The sequence below is a fragment of the Triticum urartu genome, chromosome 2A (assembly GCF_056163025.1).
Source record: "Triticum urartu cultivar PI428250 chromosome 2A, HENAU_Tu73, whole genome shotgun sequence".
In the NCBI taxonomy this organism is placed as follows: domain Eukaryota; kingdom Viridiplantae; phylum Streptophyta; class Magnoliopsida; order Poales; family Poaceae; genus Triticum; species Triticum urartu.
This window is the reverse complement of record NC_141874.1, coordinates 355,798,810-355,812,383: the sequence shown is the minus strand read 5'-3', so window position 1 is coordinate 355,812,383 and position 13,574 is coordinate 355,798,810.

Genomic DNA, 13,574 nt, shown 5'->3' with positions numbered 1-13,574 from the left:
CGAAAAAGCCACACAAAAAAATTAGGGTTAGTTCATCATATCCGAACCAATCTGAGCCTTTGCATAATCTTTTTAGGGTTTTTGCTTTGTTGAATTTGCGGTTGCATCTTCGTGTCAAGTTGCTGGTCTTAGAGTCTAGTCTTTTAGAGTTTCGAGTTCTGGTCATAAGTTGTCACGCCGCCGCCGCACCATCATCATCGCCCATCTACCACCATTGCTTATCCGCCACCGTTCTGAATCCGTATCCATATACCACCACAAATCTGTATCCATATACCACCACCAATCTGTATCCATATACCACCACCAATCTGTAACCATATATCCACCACCACTCCGAGTTCTTCTCATATTAGGTTTGTTCTTGAGATCAATCTCAATTCCGATTCGTGTTTCCTTGCCTGCGTAGGTCTCGGAAAAAAAAAGAGTCTGGAGACCCCGGGCAGTTTTTAGGCCAAAATTTTCATGGGCAAAAATATTTTTTCCCTATCCTATTTTTAGGTTTTTCTGAGTCTTTTGAGCCACGTGCCATCATAGTGATTTTTTGTCGCACTTTTTCGTCGTCGCTGCCTTGATTTCCGAAAAAAAAGTGAAAAAAAATTTCGTGCCCATCCTATCAGTTTGACGAGGGAAGAGTTTTGAGACACTCGCCATTATAGTAATTTTTCGCAAAAAAAAGAGGAGCGCAAAAAAAAGAGGAGCGCAAAAAAAAGCAAAAAATAAAAGTTCCAGAGTGTGCTTTTCCCTTATTTACGTGCAGCGCCGTGATTTTGTTAGTGTTCTAGGCTCGCGTCTCTAGCACGGTCTAGCCTAGGACCAGCACAGTACCGTCGTTGAGCGTTTATTCAACTTTGCATCTCTGAATTGATTATTGCTGACCCTTTTTGCTACCATACTATAAGCCTTCCCAGCTCCACATACCTCTACGTCGTGCGTTTGACTCTCCCTGGCAATCGCTCTATCCAAGCTTTTGAGAGTTTTGACTACAACGGTTGCCGATCACCGCCTGCTGCTGGGTAAGAACTGGTAAGAATTTGAGATTTGCTTGACGGATTTGTGACACCCGCCACCACCACCTCTTGTTAGTATTCTGTAGGATCATACTCTTGTGTGGTTTCTATTGTTTCTAACCATGGCAGGATCACAAGCCGACGAGACTGACTGGGAGAACATGACGAATCAGGAGTTGCATGATAAATTTCAGCAAATGATGAATGGACAGGTGCAGGATGTGCTAAACAGATTTGAAGAGGCCATGGAGAAGATAGATGGCATGGAGAAGACGTTCGAAACAAATCTCGATAACAGGTTTAATGAATTGCTCGCGCGTCTTCCACCACCACCACCGGCTGCACCTAACGCACCTCTACAACAACAACAACGACGACTACCTACACATCGTGAAACAGCCCTCCGCCGAGCGAGCCGTCTCCCTCTTGCACCTGGCCAAACTGTTGGTGCTGCTATTGCTACTTCTGTGGCTCCTGCTGCTGATGCGGAGGAGGATGATTTTGCTGGCGATTACGAGGATGAGGTTGATCAAAATCAGAACTACGTGCCACCACCAGCACAGCAACCATCAGGTCGTCCACATGCAAATAATGGCAATGGTAGGGCTCACCCTCAGGTACGAGATCATGACCATCTCCCTAAACTAAAATTGAATATTCCACCATTTGAGGGTAGATATGTTCCTGATATATATCTTACTTGGGAGTTAGAAACTGAACAACGATTTACATGTTTACAATATCCCGAGGAGAGACGTGTTCCTGCTGCTGTTTGTGCATTCACTAGTTTTGCATGTGTTTGGTGGTCTGAGCATTGTAGATTATATCCCATTCCTGCTACTTGGGCTGCTTTGAAAACTGCTATGCGTACTCGTTGGGTTCCACCATATTATCAACGTGAATTACTTCAAAAATTGCAGCGCTTAAGACAGGGAAAAAATTCTATAGAAGAATATTATCAGGAATTACAAACTGGCATGATTAGATGTGGTATTGTTGAGGAGAATGAAGCTATGCTTGCACGTTTTATGGGTGGATTAAATAGAGAGATTCAGACGATTCTAGAGTATAAGGAGTATACTAATATCACTCGTTTATTCCATCTTGCTTGTAAAGCTGAACGTGAAGTGCAGGATCGACAGGCATTGGCGCGGACTAACTTTTCTGCAGGTCGACCTTCTTCATGGACACCACGTGCATCATCTACTTCCACACGTTCTGCTACACCGGCGCCTCCGTCGGCTGCCACCTCCAACCGTGATACAATAAAGCAGGCACAATCACCACTATCTGCCAAGAGCACACCTTCTGGGCCTGCAAAGAGCTCTTCTTCATCCATGGCATCAACAGGGCAAACACATGATATTATTTGTCGACGTTGCAAGGGTGGAGGTCATTATGCGAGAGAATGCCCATCTAAGTGTGTGATGATTGTTACTGAGGATGGTGGGTATGAGTCCGCTAGTGACTATGATGAGGAGACTTTGGCTCTTATTACACGTGACGAACACGGTGGAGACGATTCTGATCATGAGACGCAATACATGGCTCCTGAAGATGCTGACAGGTATGAATGTTTAGTTGCTCAACGTGTTTTGAGTGTGCAGGTTACACAAGCTGAGCAAAATCAGAGGCATAATTTGTTCCATACAAAGGGAGTTGTGAAGGAACGTTCTGTTCGCGTGATCATAGATGGAGGGAGTTGCAACAACTTGGCTAGCATCGAGATGATGGAGAAGCTATCTCTCACCACAAGACCACATCCACATCCTTACTACATCCAATGGTTCAACAACAGCGGCAAGGTTAAGGTAACACGTACTGTTCGTGTGCATTTTAGTATCTCTACATATGCTGATTATGTTGATTGTGATGTGGTACCTATGCAAGCATGTTCCTTATTACTTGGTAGACCATGGCAATTTGATAAAAATTCTATTCACCACGGTAGAAACAATCAGTATACTCTTGTTCATAAGGATAAAAATATTACTTTGCTTCCTATGACTCTTGATTCCATTTTGAAAGATGATATTAATAGAGCTAATAAAGCAAAACAGGAGAAAACTAAGAGTGAAAATCAGATTGTGGCAAAAGAATTTGAGCAACAAATGCAGCCTAATAATAAACAATCTAGTGTTGCTTCTGAAATTAAATTGAAAAGTGCATGTTTACTTGCCACCAAATCTGATATTGATGATCTAGATTTTAGCAAATCTGTTTGCTATGCTTTTGTGTGCAAAGAGGCATTATTTTCATTCGAGGACGTGCCTTCCTCTTTGCCTCCTGCTGTCACTAACATTTTGCAGGAGTTCGCCGACGTCTTTCCACACGACGTGCCACCGGGATTACCACCTATTCGCGGGATTGAGCATCAAATTGACTTAATTCCCAGTGCATCATTACCCAACCGTGCACCATACCGTACCAATCCAGAGGAGACGAAGGAGATTATGCGTCAAGTACAAGAACTGCTCGACAAAGGTTATATACGCGAATCCCTTAGTCCTTGTGCTGTTCCTATCATTTTAGTGCCGAAAAAGGATGGTATGTCGCGTATGTGCGTTGATTGTAGAGGCATTAATAATATTACTATTCGTTATCGTCATCCTATTCCTAGGCTAGATGATATGCTTGATGAATTGAGTGGCTCTACAATATTCTCCAAAGTTGATTTGCGTAGTGGTTACCATCAAATTCGTATGAAATTGGGAGATGAATGGAAAACAGCATTTAAAACTAAGTTTGGATTATATGAGTGGTTAGTCATGCCTTTTGGGTTAACTAATGCACCTAGTACTTTCATGGGGTTAATGAACGAAGTTTTACGTGCTTTCATTGGACGATTTGTGGTAGTTTACTTTGATGACATATTGATTTATAGCAAATCTTTGGAGGAACATTTGGAACATTTACGTGCTGTTTTTATTTCTCTACGTGATGCACGTTTGTTTGGTAACCTTGGAAAGTGCACCTTTTGCACCGACCGAGTATCTTTTCTTGGCTATGTTGTTACTCCACAGGGAATTGAAGTTGATAAAGCCAAGATTGAAGCTATTGAGAGTTGGCCGCAGCCCAAAACGGTCACACAAGTGAGGAGTTTCCTTGGCCTCGCTGGTTTCTATAGGCGTTTTGTGAGAGATTTCAGCACCATTGCTGCACCTCTCAACGAGCTTACAAAGAAGGATGTACCTTTTGTTTGGGGTACCGCACAGGAAGAAGCCTTCACGGTATTGAAAGATAAGTTGACACATGCTCCTTTACTCCAACTTCCTAATTTCAATAAGACTTTTGAGCTTGAATGTGATGCTAGTGGAATTGGATTAGGAGGTGTGTTATTACAAGATGGAAAACCTGTTGCATACTTTTCTGAAAAATTGAGTGGGCCTAGTCTGAACTATTCTACTTATGATAAAGAATTATATGCTCTTGTTCGGACCTTAGAAACATGGCAACATTATTTATGGCCCAAGGAATTTGTTATACATTCTGATCATGAATCTTTGAAACACATTAAAAGTCAAGGAAAACTGAACCGTCGACATGCTAAATGGGTTGAATTCATTGAGACTTTCCCTTATGTGATTAAACACAAGAAGGGTAAAGAAAATGTTATTGCTGATGCCTTGTCTCGTCGTTATACTATGCTTTCACAACTTGACTTTAAAATATTTGGTTTGGAGACCATCAAAGATCAATATGTTAATGATGCTGAATTTAAAGATGTATTGCAGAATTGTAAGGAAGGGAGAACTTGGAACAAGTTCGTTCTTAACGATGGATTTGTGTTTCATGCTAACAAGCTATGCATTCCAGCTAGCTCCGTTCGTCTTTTGTTGTTGCAGGAGGCGCATGGAGGAGGATTAATGGGACACTTTGGCGTCAAGAAGACGGAGGATATACTTGCTACGCATTTCTTTTGGCCAAAGATGAGACGGGATGTTGAGCGTTTTGTTGCTCGCTACACTACATGTCAAAGAGCTAAGTCACGACTCAATCCTCATGGTTTATATATGCCTTTGCCTGTACCTAGTGTTCCTTGGGAGGATATATCTATGGACTTTGTTTTAGGTTTACCTAGAACAAAGAAGGGGAGGGATAGCATATTTGTTGTCGTGGATAGGTTCTCGAAAATGGCACACTTTATACCATGTCATCAAAGCGATGATGCTGTTAATGTTGCTGATTTGTTCTTTCGTGAAATTATTCGCTTACATGGTGTGCCAAATACTATTGTTTCAGATCGTGATACTAAGTTTCTTAGCCACTTTTGGAGATGTTTATGGGCTAAGTTGGGGACTAAGCTACTTTTTAGTACTACTTGTCACCCCCAAACTGATGGACAAACTGAAGTAGTCAATAGAACATTGTCTACTATGCTTAGGGCTGTTTTGAAGAATAACGAGAAAATGTGGGAAGAATGCTTGCCTCATATTGAATTTGCTTATAATCGTTCATTGCATTCTACTACTAAGATGTGCCCTTTTGAAATTGTGTATGGTTTCCTACCTCGTGCACCTATTGATTTGTTGCCTCTTCCATCTTCGGAGAAGGTTAATTTTGATGCTAAAGAACGTTATGAATTGATTTTAAAAATGCATGAGTTAACTAAGGAAAACATTGAGCGTATGAATGCTAAATATAAACTTGCTGGAGATAAGGGTAGAAAACATGTTGTGTTTGCACCTGGAGATCTTGTTTGGTTACATTTGCGTAAAGATAGATTTCCTAATCTGCGCAAATCAAAGCTAATGCCACGTGCTGATGGTCCTTTTAAGGTTTTAGAGAAAATAAATGATAATGCATATAAACTTGAGCTACCTGCAGATTTTGGGGTTAGTCCCACTTTTAACATTGCAGATTTGAAGCCTTATTTGGGTGAGGAAGATGAGCTTTCGTCGAGGACGACTTCAATTCAAGAAGGGGAGGATGATGAGGACATCAATACCATTGTTACACCCACAGCCCCTACTGTTACATATACTGGACCAATTACTAGAGCTCGCGCACGCCAATTAAATTACCAGGTACTTTCGTTTCTTGGTAATGATTCTCATGTTCATGAGATTATGATGCTGCCTAAATTGGATACATTTGTTTTGCTTTCAAATGAAGGGCCTAGCTTGGAGAAGGATGAACATTGGAGCAAGAACACGCATGGAGTTGATGGCATGCGCAAGGGGATCAAGAACGGAGTTACAAGTGATGATTTCAGGACTTTGAAGCCGCCATAAGGAGTGCATGAAGCCATGGACGAAATATACAAGATGCCACTTCATAATATTCGTCCATAGGCTATTCTAGGTGCTGCGTCACCTTATTAATGGGCCAGGCCCATGTAATTTCGAAATACTTAAGTATAGGCTATTTTTAGAGTCCGTATGTGTGGGGAAACAAGAGTTAGGGTTGGTTTCGGACCCCACCCTCAAGGGCCACGAAATTCCCCTCTCTTCCTCCATATATATAGCCCTTAGGGCGTCGTTTAGACTTTGGGTTTTGTTTAGATTAAAAGTTCGCCATAGCTGCAACTTCTCGTACTTCGTTTGTGTCCAACGACCAGACCAAGACGTCACAGAACCCCACCTTGATCAATAAAGCTTTCATCTTATATTTGCAATATCCAGATTGCAATCTCAATTTCTTGCTGGTTCTTCGTTTGCTCGCAGGAAACAGGCCCTCGTGGTCAGGTTGATCGTGCTCCGGCGTGGTCAATAACTCCTCGAAAGTTGGTTTAGCGATTGCTAAGGCGTGTCGTCTCGCACGTTCGTAGTCGGATCGTCAAGGTCGACTCCCACAGAAAACGATAGCCACCATCTCATCGAAACATCGGGACACCTTTGCCTCTATCAGCAATGCGAAACAATGCAACAAAACCATCGTAACATCAATACTACAAGCATGAAACTAATCCAGAATAGAGACATGATATTATCATTAACAACATACTAACTAGCATAGCAAAAGATATCATGAAAGGTAAGCATAACATGGCACACAATAGAACATATAGCATAACTAAAATAACTGCAGGCGAGACAGATAAGAAATTACTGCAACTACACACACACAAGGTGCAAGCAAAGTCAACATGCAAGTTCGGAGCCGAGGGAGCGTGAGCGTGGCCGAGGGGGGCGGACATCCCGATGGCGATCGTCGGCGCGTTCAGCCACCATTCGCGACGGGAAACCTGCCTAGATGCTCAGGAGGAAGAGGCGCATCTCGGGGTGGACTCCGTTTCCAGCGAGGAGCGCTGGGAGGGGAGCAGCAGGGGCCGTGGCGGAGATGGGCTTCTGCCACCGGCGAGGTAGGCGCTACGGTAGGGGAGGGGAAGGGCCGAGGCTACTGGGAGGCTCGCCGGACCTTGGGGAATGCTCTGTTGGTGGAGGAGCCGAGGGAGAAAGCTCGGTGATGCCAGACTCAAGAAGAGCTGAGGCGGTGGCCATGGCGTTGGTGGGGATCGGAGAGGGATTCCAGGGAGGAATGAGTGGCTGAGGGGAGGGTTGTGGACTGCGAGGGAGCTCGGGAGGGCTAGTTATAGCCACAGGGAGAGCTGGCGGCTGGCGACGTGTCCGTGCATCGGCGAGGGGCATTGTGTCGGTAAGCACGGCAAAGGCTCATGGGGAGGAGTTGGAAGGCGATGAGGGGGATGCGGACGACGCGCAAGAGCACATGGAGTCGGGCAACGCTCGCTAACAAGAGGAGGAAGAGGACAGTAGCAAGGAAGGCAACGATGGCCACGGGGATCATTGTTTGGTCGTTGTAACAATGCGCCGAAGAAGAAAACGGAGGGCGAGAGGGGTCCAGGGGAACGGCGACGACGATGCCGAGCTACAGGACACGGAGGGACGAGCAAGAACCAGCCGGAGCGGTTTATCTGTTTTCGCTGGCATTGCCCGTGGTCACCAAGGACAACGCACGCTCTGGCATTCTACTCCATGCCAAACCATGTCTACAACGTAGTCCATCCAAGGCAAAGTATTACTACGGTAAAGAATCATGCAAAGAGAAAAGGAGCCGAGTAAACTAAGCTTCACAAGTTTGTTGTAGCAAACTTGACCACATTCTAGAGATAAAACCAAAGAGGTTAAAAAGGAAACTTGATGTCTGGGAGGTTTAGGCTAGTAAGGACTATGGTCCTGGGAATTATGAGGGCATTAGGACAAGAATTTAACATAGTTGCAGTGCAACTGTCAAATCTGGCCCAGAAGCTAAAGCATGAAGTAACACTCACTAGGAGTGTTAGATTGGGCTAAAACTTGGCAAAGCCTGGTGATTTTGGCATACATTGATGCTATAAAAATTTCATACCAAATGGGCTGGCCAAAATGGTACTTCCTTCAAAGCTATTATTTCTGCCCAGAAACATGAGAAAAATCCTCAGGGCAAATGGCTAACTTAGATGAGCCAAACTTTTGTGGAGATTGGTTATAGGAGTAGGAGAATACTTGGGAAAATTTTCAGCCATAATGGAGCAAGATAAAATATACTTGCTTCACGAACTGAAAATTTGGATAGAAACAAAGAATTGATCCTGGGCTCACATGGATCAATGGAATGAGATGAATCTTGGAGGAGGGCGATTATATGGTCATTAGAGACTGCTGGAAAAGTTTCAGCTCATTTTGATCATCTATGAAGGTACTTCCCTCATAGACAAGCAAGCTGAACAAAAACTTGAGAAAATGTCCAGGAAGATTGGATAGATGGATTGAGCTGGTTTTTGGGTATCTAGAGGTGATTTATCAATGTTAATTACCTTGCAAAATTTCAGTTCAAAAGGATCAAGTTTTCAAGCACTTCCTTTGCAAAATTTCCAGATAGGGCAGAAACTTGCATTGGATCATGTGCTCCAATTATGACCCTTGAAAGATGGGTTTGGATGGAAATGGTGAAGATATAGCAAGTACAAGTTCCACAAATTATTTGGGAATATTCCTTGCTATAAAAATGGTAGCTCCTTTTGAAAATGGCAAAAATGCAATATTGGCTTAAAATAGGAAAAGCCAATTTTCCTTATTTAATTATGGCCAATAATTTTGCGAGAGCTAAGATTAGTCACAAATATCATCTCCACAAATTTTTATCAATTTATGAGATGACTAGCTATGCCTTTAGATTTTATTCCTTAGATAGACAAGAAAAGGAATAAATCACAAATGAAAAATTTTGCATCGGACTTAGCAATATTTTTGCATATCCAATGTTTGGAAAGGTAGGAGGGTGTCTGGGAACAATTAGGAGGAAACAAATCAAGGAAAAAGGATGGCTCCTTTGCAAGCACAGAGGAAATATCCAAATTCCAAAAATTGGAATTAGGGTTTTTCATGGATTTGGGATGATGCAAATGAGGTCTTGCCCACTAACAAAGACATGAGCAAGGTTTTGAAAGGTTAAGAATGACAAGAATTGTCAGAGTAATCCATCAAACTCAGGAGAAAAATTTGAAAAATGATTGCCAGGAAGGAATAATAGCACAAAAAATGATAACCCAATTTTGGGGCTGTTACAACTCTTCCCCCTTGAAGGAATCTCGTCCTCGAGATTCCTAAGGTTACAACAACAATGAAAAGACAACCACTCCGGGGAAATCATCTGGGTTAATTTTAACCCTTTGGTCAGATACAGATGAATTGGGATACCGATAATTGGTACACCTAGGGGAAAATATGGGCAAGAAAGGGTTACCTCCACGGCTAGGGGCAATCAAGATCAGACTCCCGAAAAATGCTGGATGCACCCCAATAGACATTGGTTTCACCTGCTGACACGTGGGTCCAGGGCCCACTGGCAGCCTCTTTCTTCTACCTCCACTTTGGTGCTTCTTCTTCGTCGCTGCTCCGCGTGCGGCTTGGCGCATCGCGCATCTAGCTCCTAGGGCGATGAGGACCCCAGTACTGTAGTGCGCAGCATGCAGGTGCTGGTGTAGAGAGCACTCACGTCGCGGACCAGTTCCTCGTCGGCACTGCTCACGGATTCGCCTCCTGGACACCGGTGATTGAGCAACGAGCGGTTCTCCTAGACCTTGCTCACCGTACACCGGGGTTTGTTTATAAAAGATGGCAGTGTGACTCTCCTTCAACGGACAAACACAAATGCCGCTCTACTACTTCTTTGGTTTGTGTGAGATCGAGCCGAGCTCCTTCAGCGAGGCGGTTTTCTTGGCGGTGATGCAGTTGTTCTTAGCTGCGCTGCTGAGCACGCTGATCGACTCGTCGATCCTCCTGCTAATACTCATCAGGAATGATCGAGCTCAGGACAATGCGCGGCTGGGTGCGATGGATCGAGATACAGGAGAAGAAGGTGCACTGGGTGGTCCGCCACCACGCTTGATCCTCCGTCGCATTGCCTCGTCGGACTAATCGTGTGTTGCGGTGGAGCGGGATGGCGACTTGCCTGCACCATGCAAGGCAGAGAAGAGGGTGGTGATGGGGTCCAGATGCAGATGAGGTGGCTGCACTAGCTCAGGAAGCACACTTGGGTACGGGAAAATTCCGCGGATTGCTCCACGAAAAAGTAGGTGTCGAGGTAGAATCAGAGTTGAAATCTGTATTGGGGTAGATGTATTGGATCAAGTGAAATAAAGTTGGCAGTGTGCCTCCGGAAATGAAATCAGGAAAAATAATTAGAGATGAGTTATTGCCAGATGTAAATGCCTTTGTGAGGCTTTGGGGCTAGAAATCCGGCACACGGGGTATGCAAAGATAGAGAGGGATATGTGGCTTTGCATTCCCTCGAGTACTGCCCTAAATGTACTCGTGGGTGAACTGGTATGCGTGCAGTATGCAGTACAATATAAACTAACAAGAACACAGATACAATGAATATGCAAAGGAAAAACACATCAGAAAAATCATACTAAGGTGTTTTAATGGTAGTGGGTATATGTACTCCTGGTATACATATACCTACACCAGCGCGCATTTTATTATAGACTCGGGATGAGTCAATGTTGTTTAGTGTATGTGCTCTACTAATTAAAGTCTTGTTAGAAACACATTGCCACCACTGTCAAACATTTCCGATTGATAGAGAGACAAACAAAAACAAAACCAACAAGCAAGAAAGCATACATAAAGCACTTCATACATGCTACAATGGTACAAACATACAACAAAGCACGAACGCGCTACACGCTAAACGAAACTACTCACTCCGTGATCCATGGTTCTATCCTCGTCTGGAGGATGACTCAACACACTAAACTATTCACATAAACAACTGATTGCGTGACTGAGGTCATGCTGGGGACTGGCCTTGCTGGGCTCTCCCAGGGGACGAAGACTGAGCCAATCTCCATCTTCATCGTCCGACACTTCTATGGGTTGGGGCTCTGCTGCTGGGGTTGTGGCTGAAATTGATCCAAGGAAATGCTGTTGGTGGATCCGGTAAAGAGCCTTGTCGAGGGTGATGATGTTTGGCTTAGGCCACAACACAGGTTGAGAGGATAGCACTAGGATGAACGGCGTTGGACGAACGGCTTTGGATGCAAATTTACGAGCCTCACGATAAGCTTCTGTGACAACTCGCACCGTATCGTTGTCCATGGTTATAAACTCGGCAAGCATCTTTGCAATCATCCTCCCCTAAGTAGTGATATATTGCACCAGGCGAGTGATTGTGGTGTCATCTCCCAGAATTGGGGGAGGAGGCTGAATTCCTGCTTCTGTCACAAGGGGGAAAAAGCAGAACTCCCGCCTCTCTGCCACTTGCGGAAACTTGGTTTAGAGGTATAGGATAGCCTCCACAACAGCGGCCTAAATTGCCAAATCAGTAGTGGGCATGGCTCTGCCCTGAAAGACCAACGGCTGACCATCTGCCATGCGACCTGGGAGATGTGCACTCTAGCATCACAACGGTGAAGGTGAGGGACGGGTGCCGATTGGAACACCAGGTAATCTGGGCTAGCATTACAGCCAAATGCTTTGGTGAGCATCTCAGTAAGAAGAGGTGGAAAGCCAGTATGGTTGACGACAAAGGTGCGAGTGTGAAACTTGGGAGCTTTGAGGGCGTGAGTCATGGCTGGGGAGCTACTAGCTAGGCTTCTTTGCAGGGACATGGCTGACTGAGAGGTGAATGATACGGCTAGCGGAAATGGGATTTTATAAGCAACCCTGAGGGACATGCCCGCATGGTGTGGCCCCTTTTCCCTTAATGGCGAAGGCTAAACGGTGCGGACAACTAGAAAGGATATGGTTGCTATTAGTTCCACGGGGTGAGGATATGTCGGTCCCGACTGCGCCACCTACTGAATAACAGTAGCCATGCCGCGTGCCAGGGATGGGACAAATCCCTTAGGGTTATTACGGTTTAATGGTAGCGGTTATCTAATGCTAGGATAACCTATGCAGCCTGGCTACTCTAATACCATCTCATGTGGCACCTCGATTTGCCTGGAGCAGGGGGCCTTCGCACGTCAGCCCAGATAACACCTAACGCATGATAGGTCCATGATACAGCATTCCAGGTACAAGAATATTCATCAAATACATTTATATGGAATTACATCATTAATGAATACAGTCATCTAGCATAGCTCTCATGCTATTTAAAAAGGCGGCGGAAGTCCTGGTTTGGCAGCTCATCGATTCTGGCTGGGCTCCACAACTCATAGGACTGGCAAGATTACGACCTAGCATGACGGAACAAGCGAACAATTTGGGCACAACCTACAAAACTGGCATGACAGGCCAGGTCAGTACATTGAATGTACTTGCAAGACAACCAATTATATAGCATCCAAACAAATAGAAGACAAAGCAAGAACCAAGCGCATGCAACAACCTATCTCATAGCATAAGCTAAACATGGCATGATATTAACTAGAGACATGGATCAAAATAAGCATGAACAACATCATGGCATCTACTATCATGGTAATAACATGGCATATCAAACTTAATTCTAATATGGCAACAAAAAACATAGTACCGCACCTTAACCATAAAATGGCATGTCAAAGCATGGCATAAGTTCAATCAAGACATGGCATGGCATCATGAAACTATGCTGAATATAAATTACCGGTTGTATCCAATGCAGTCATAACATGTTAACTTTATGCAACCATCTCCTATTATGCCATGGTTCTTGAAATGCAAACATATTACTCATGCAATGCAACCAAACTTGTGCACTGAGTCCCTCGGACTCTCTTCCCAACGAGTTGCCTTGCAACCAAATAGTGATCATTCGCAGATCACAAACAGAACCACACCTGGTTCAACACTCATCGAGACCTCACCTCGTGATCATATCAAAACATCACCGTGACTTCTCACGACTATCTCATAGTCCAAGTCACCACATTAAGTGTTACACAATATTCACCCACTTAGTTATTTCAGGTTTATCCTCCATTTCGACCAAGACCCGATAGTGTGACCTACTACGAACTGTGCTGCTATCGGTCGACTTAATAAACACTCTGCAGAGGTAGCACACTGTACCCACACCACAGATCACATGGCCTTGCACTCCCATTCGGGTGGACCAACGGCGTTCCGACAAAACCGACCCATTGCCCATGACACTCTCCCGACCACTCTGACTAACTCCCCTCTGGGC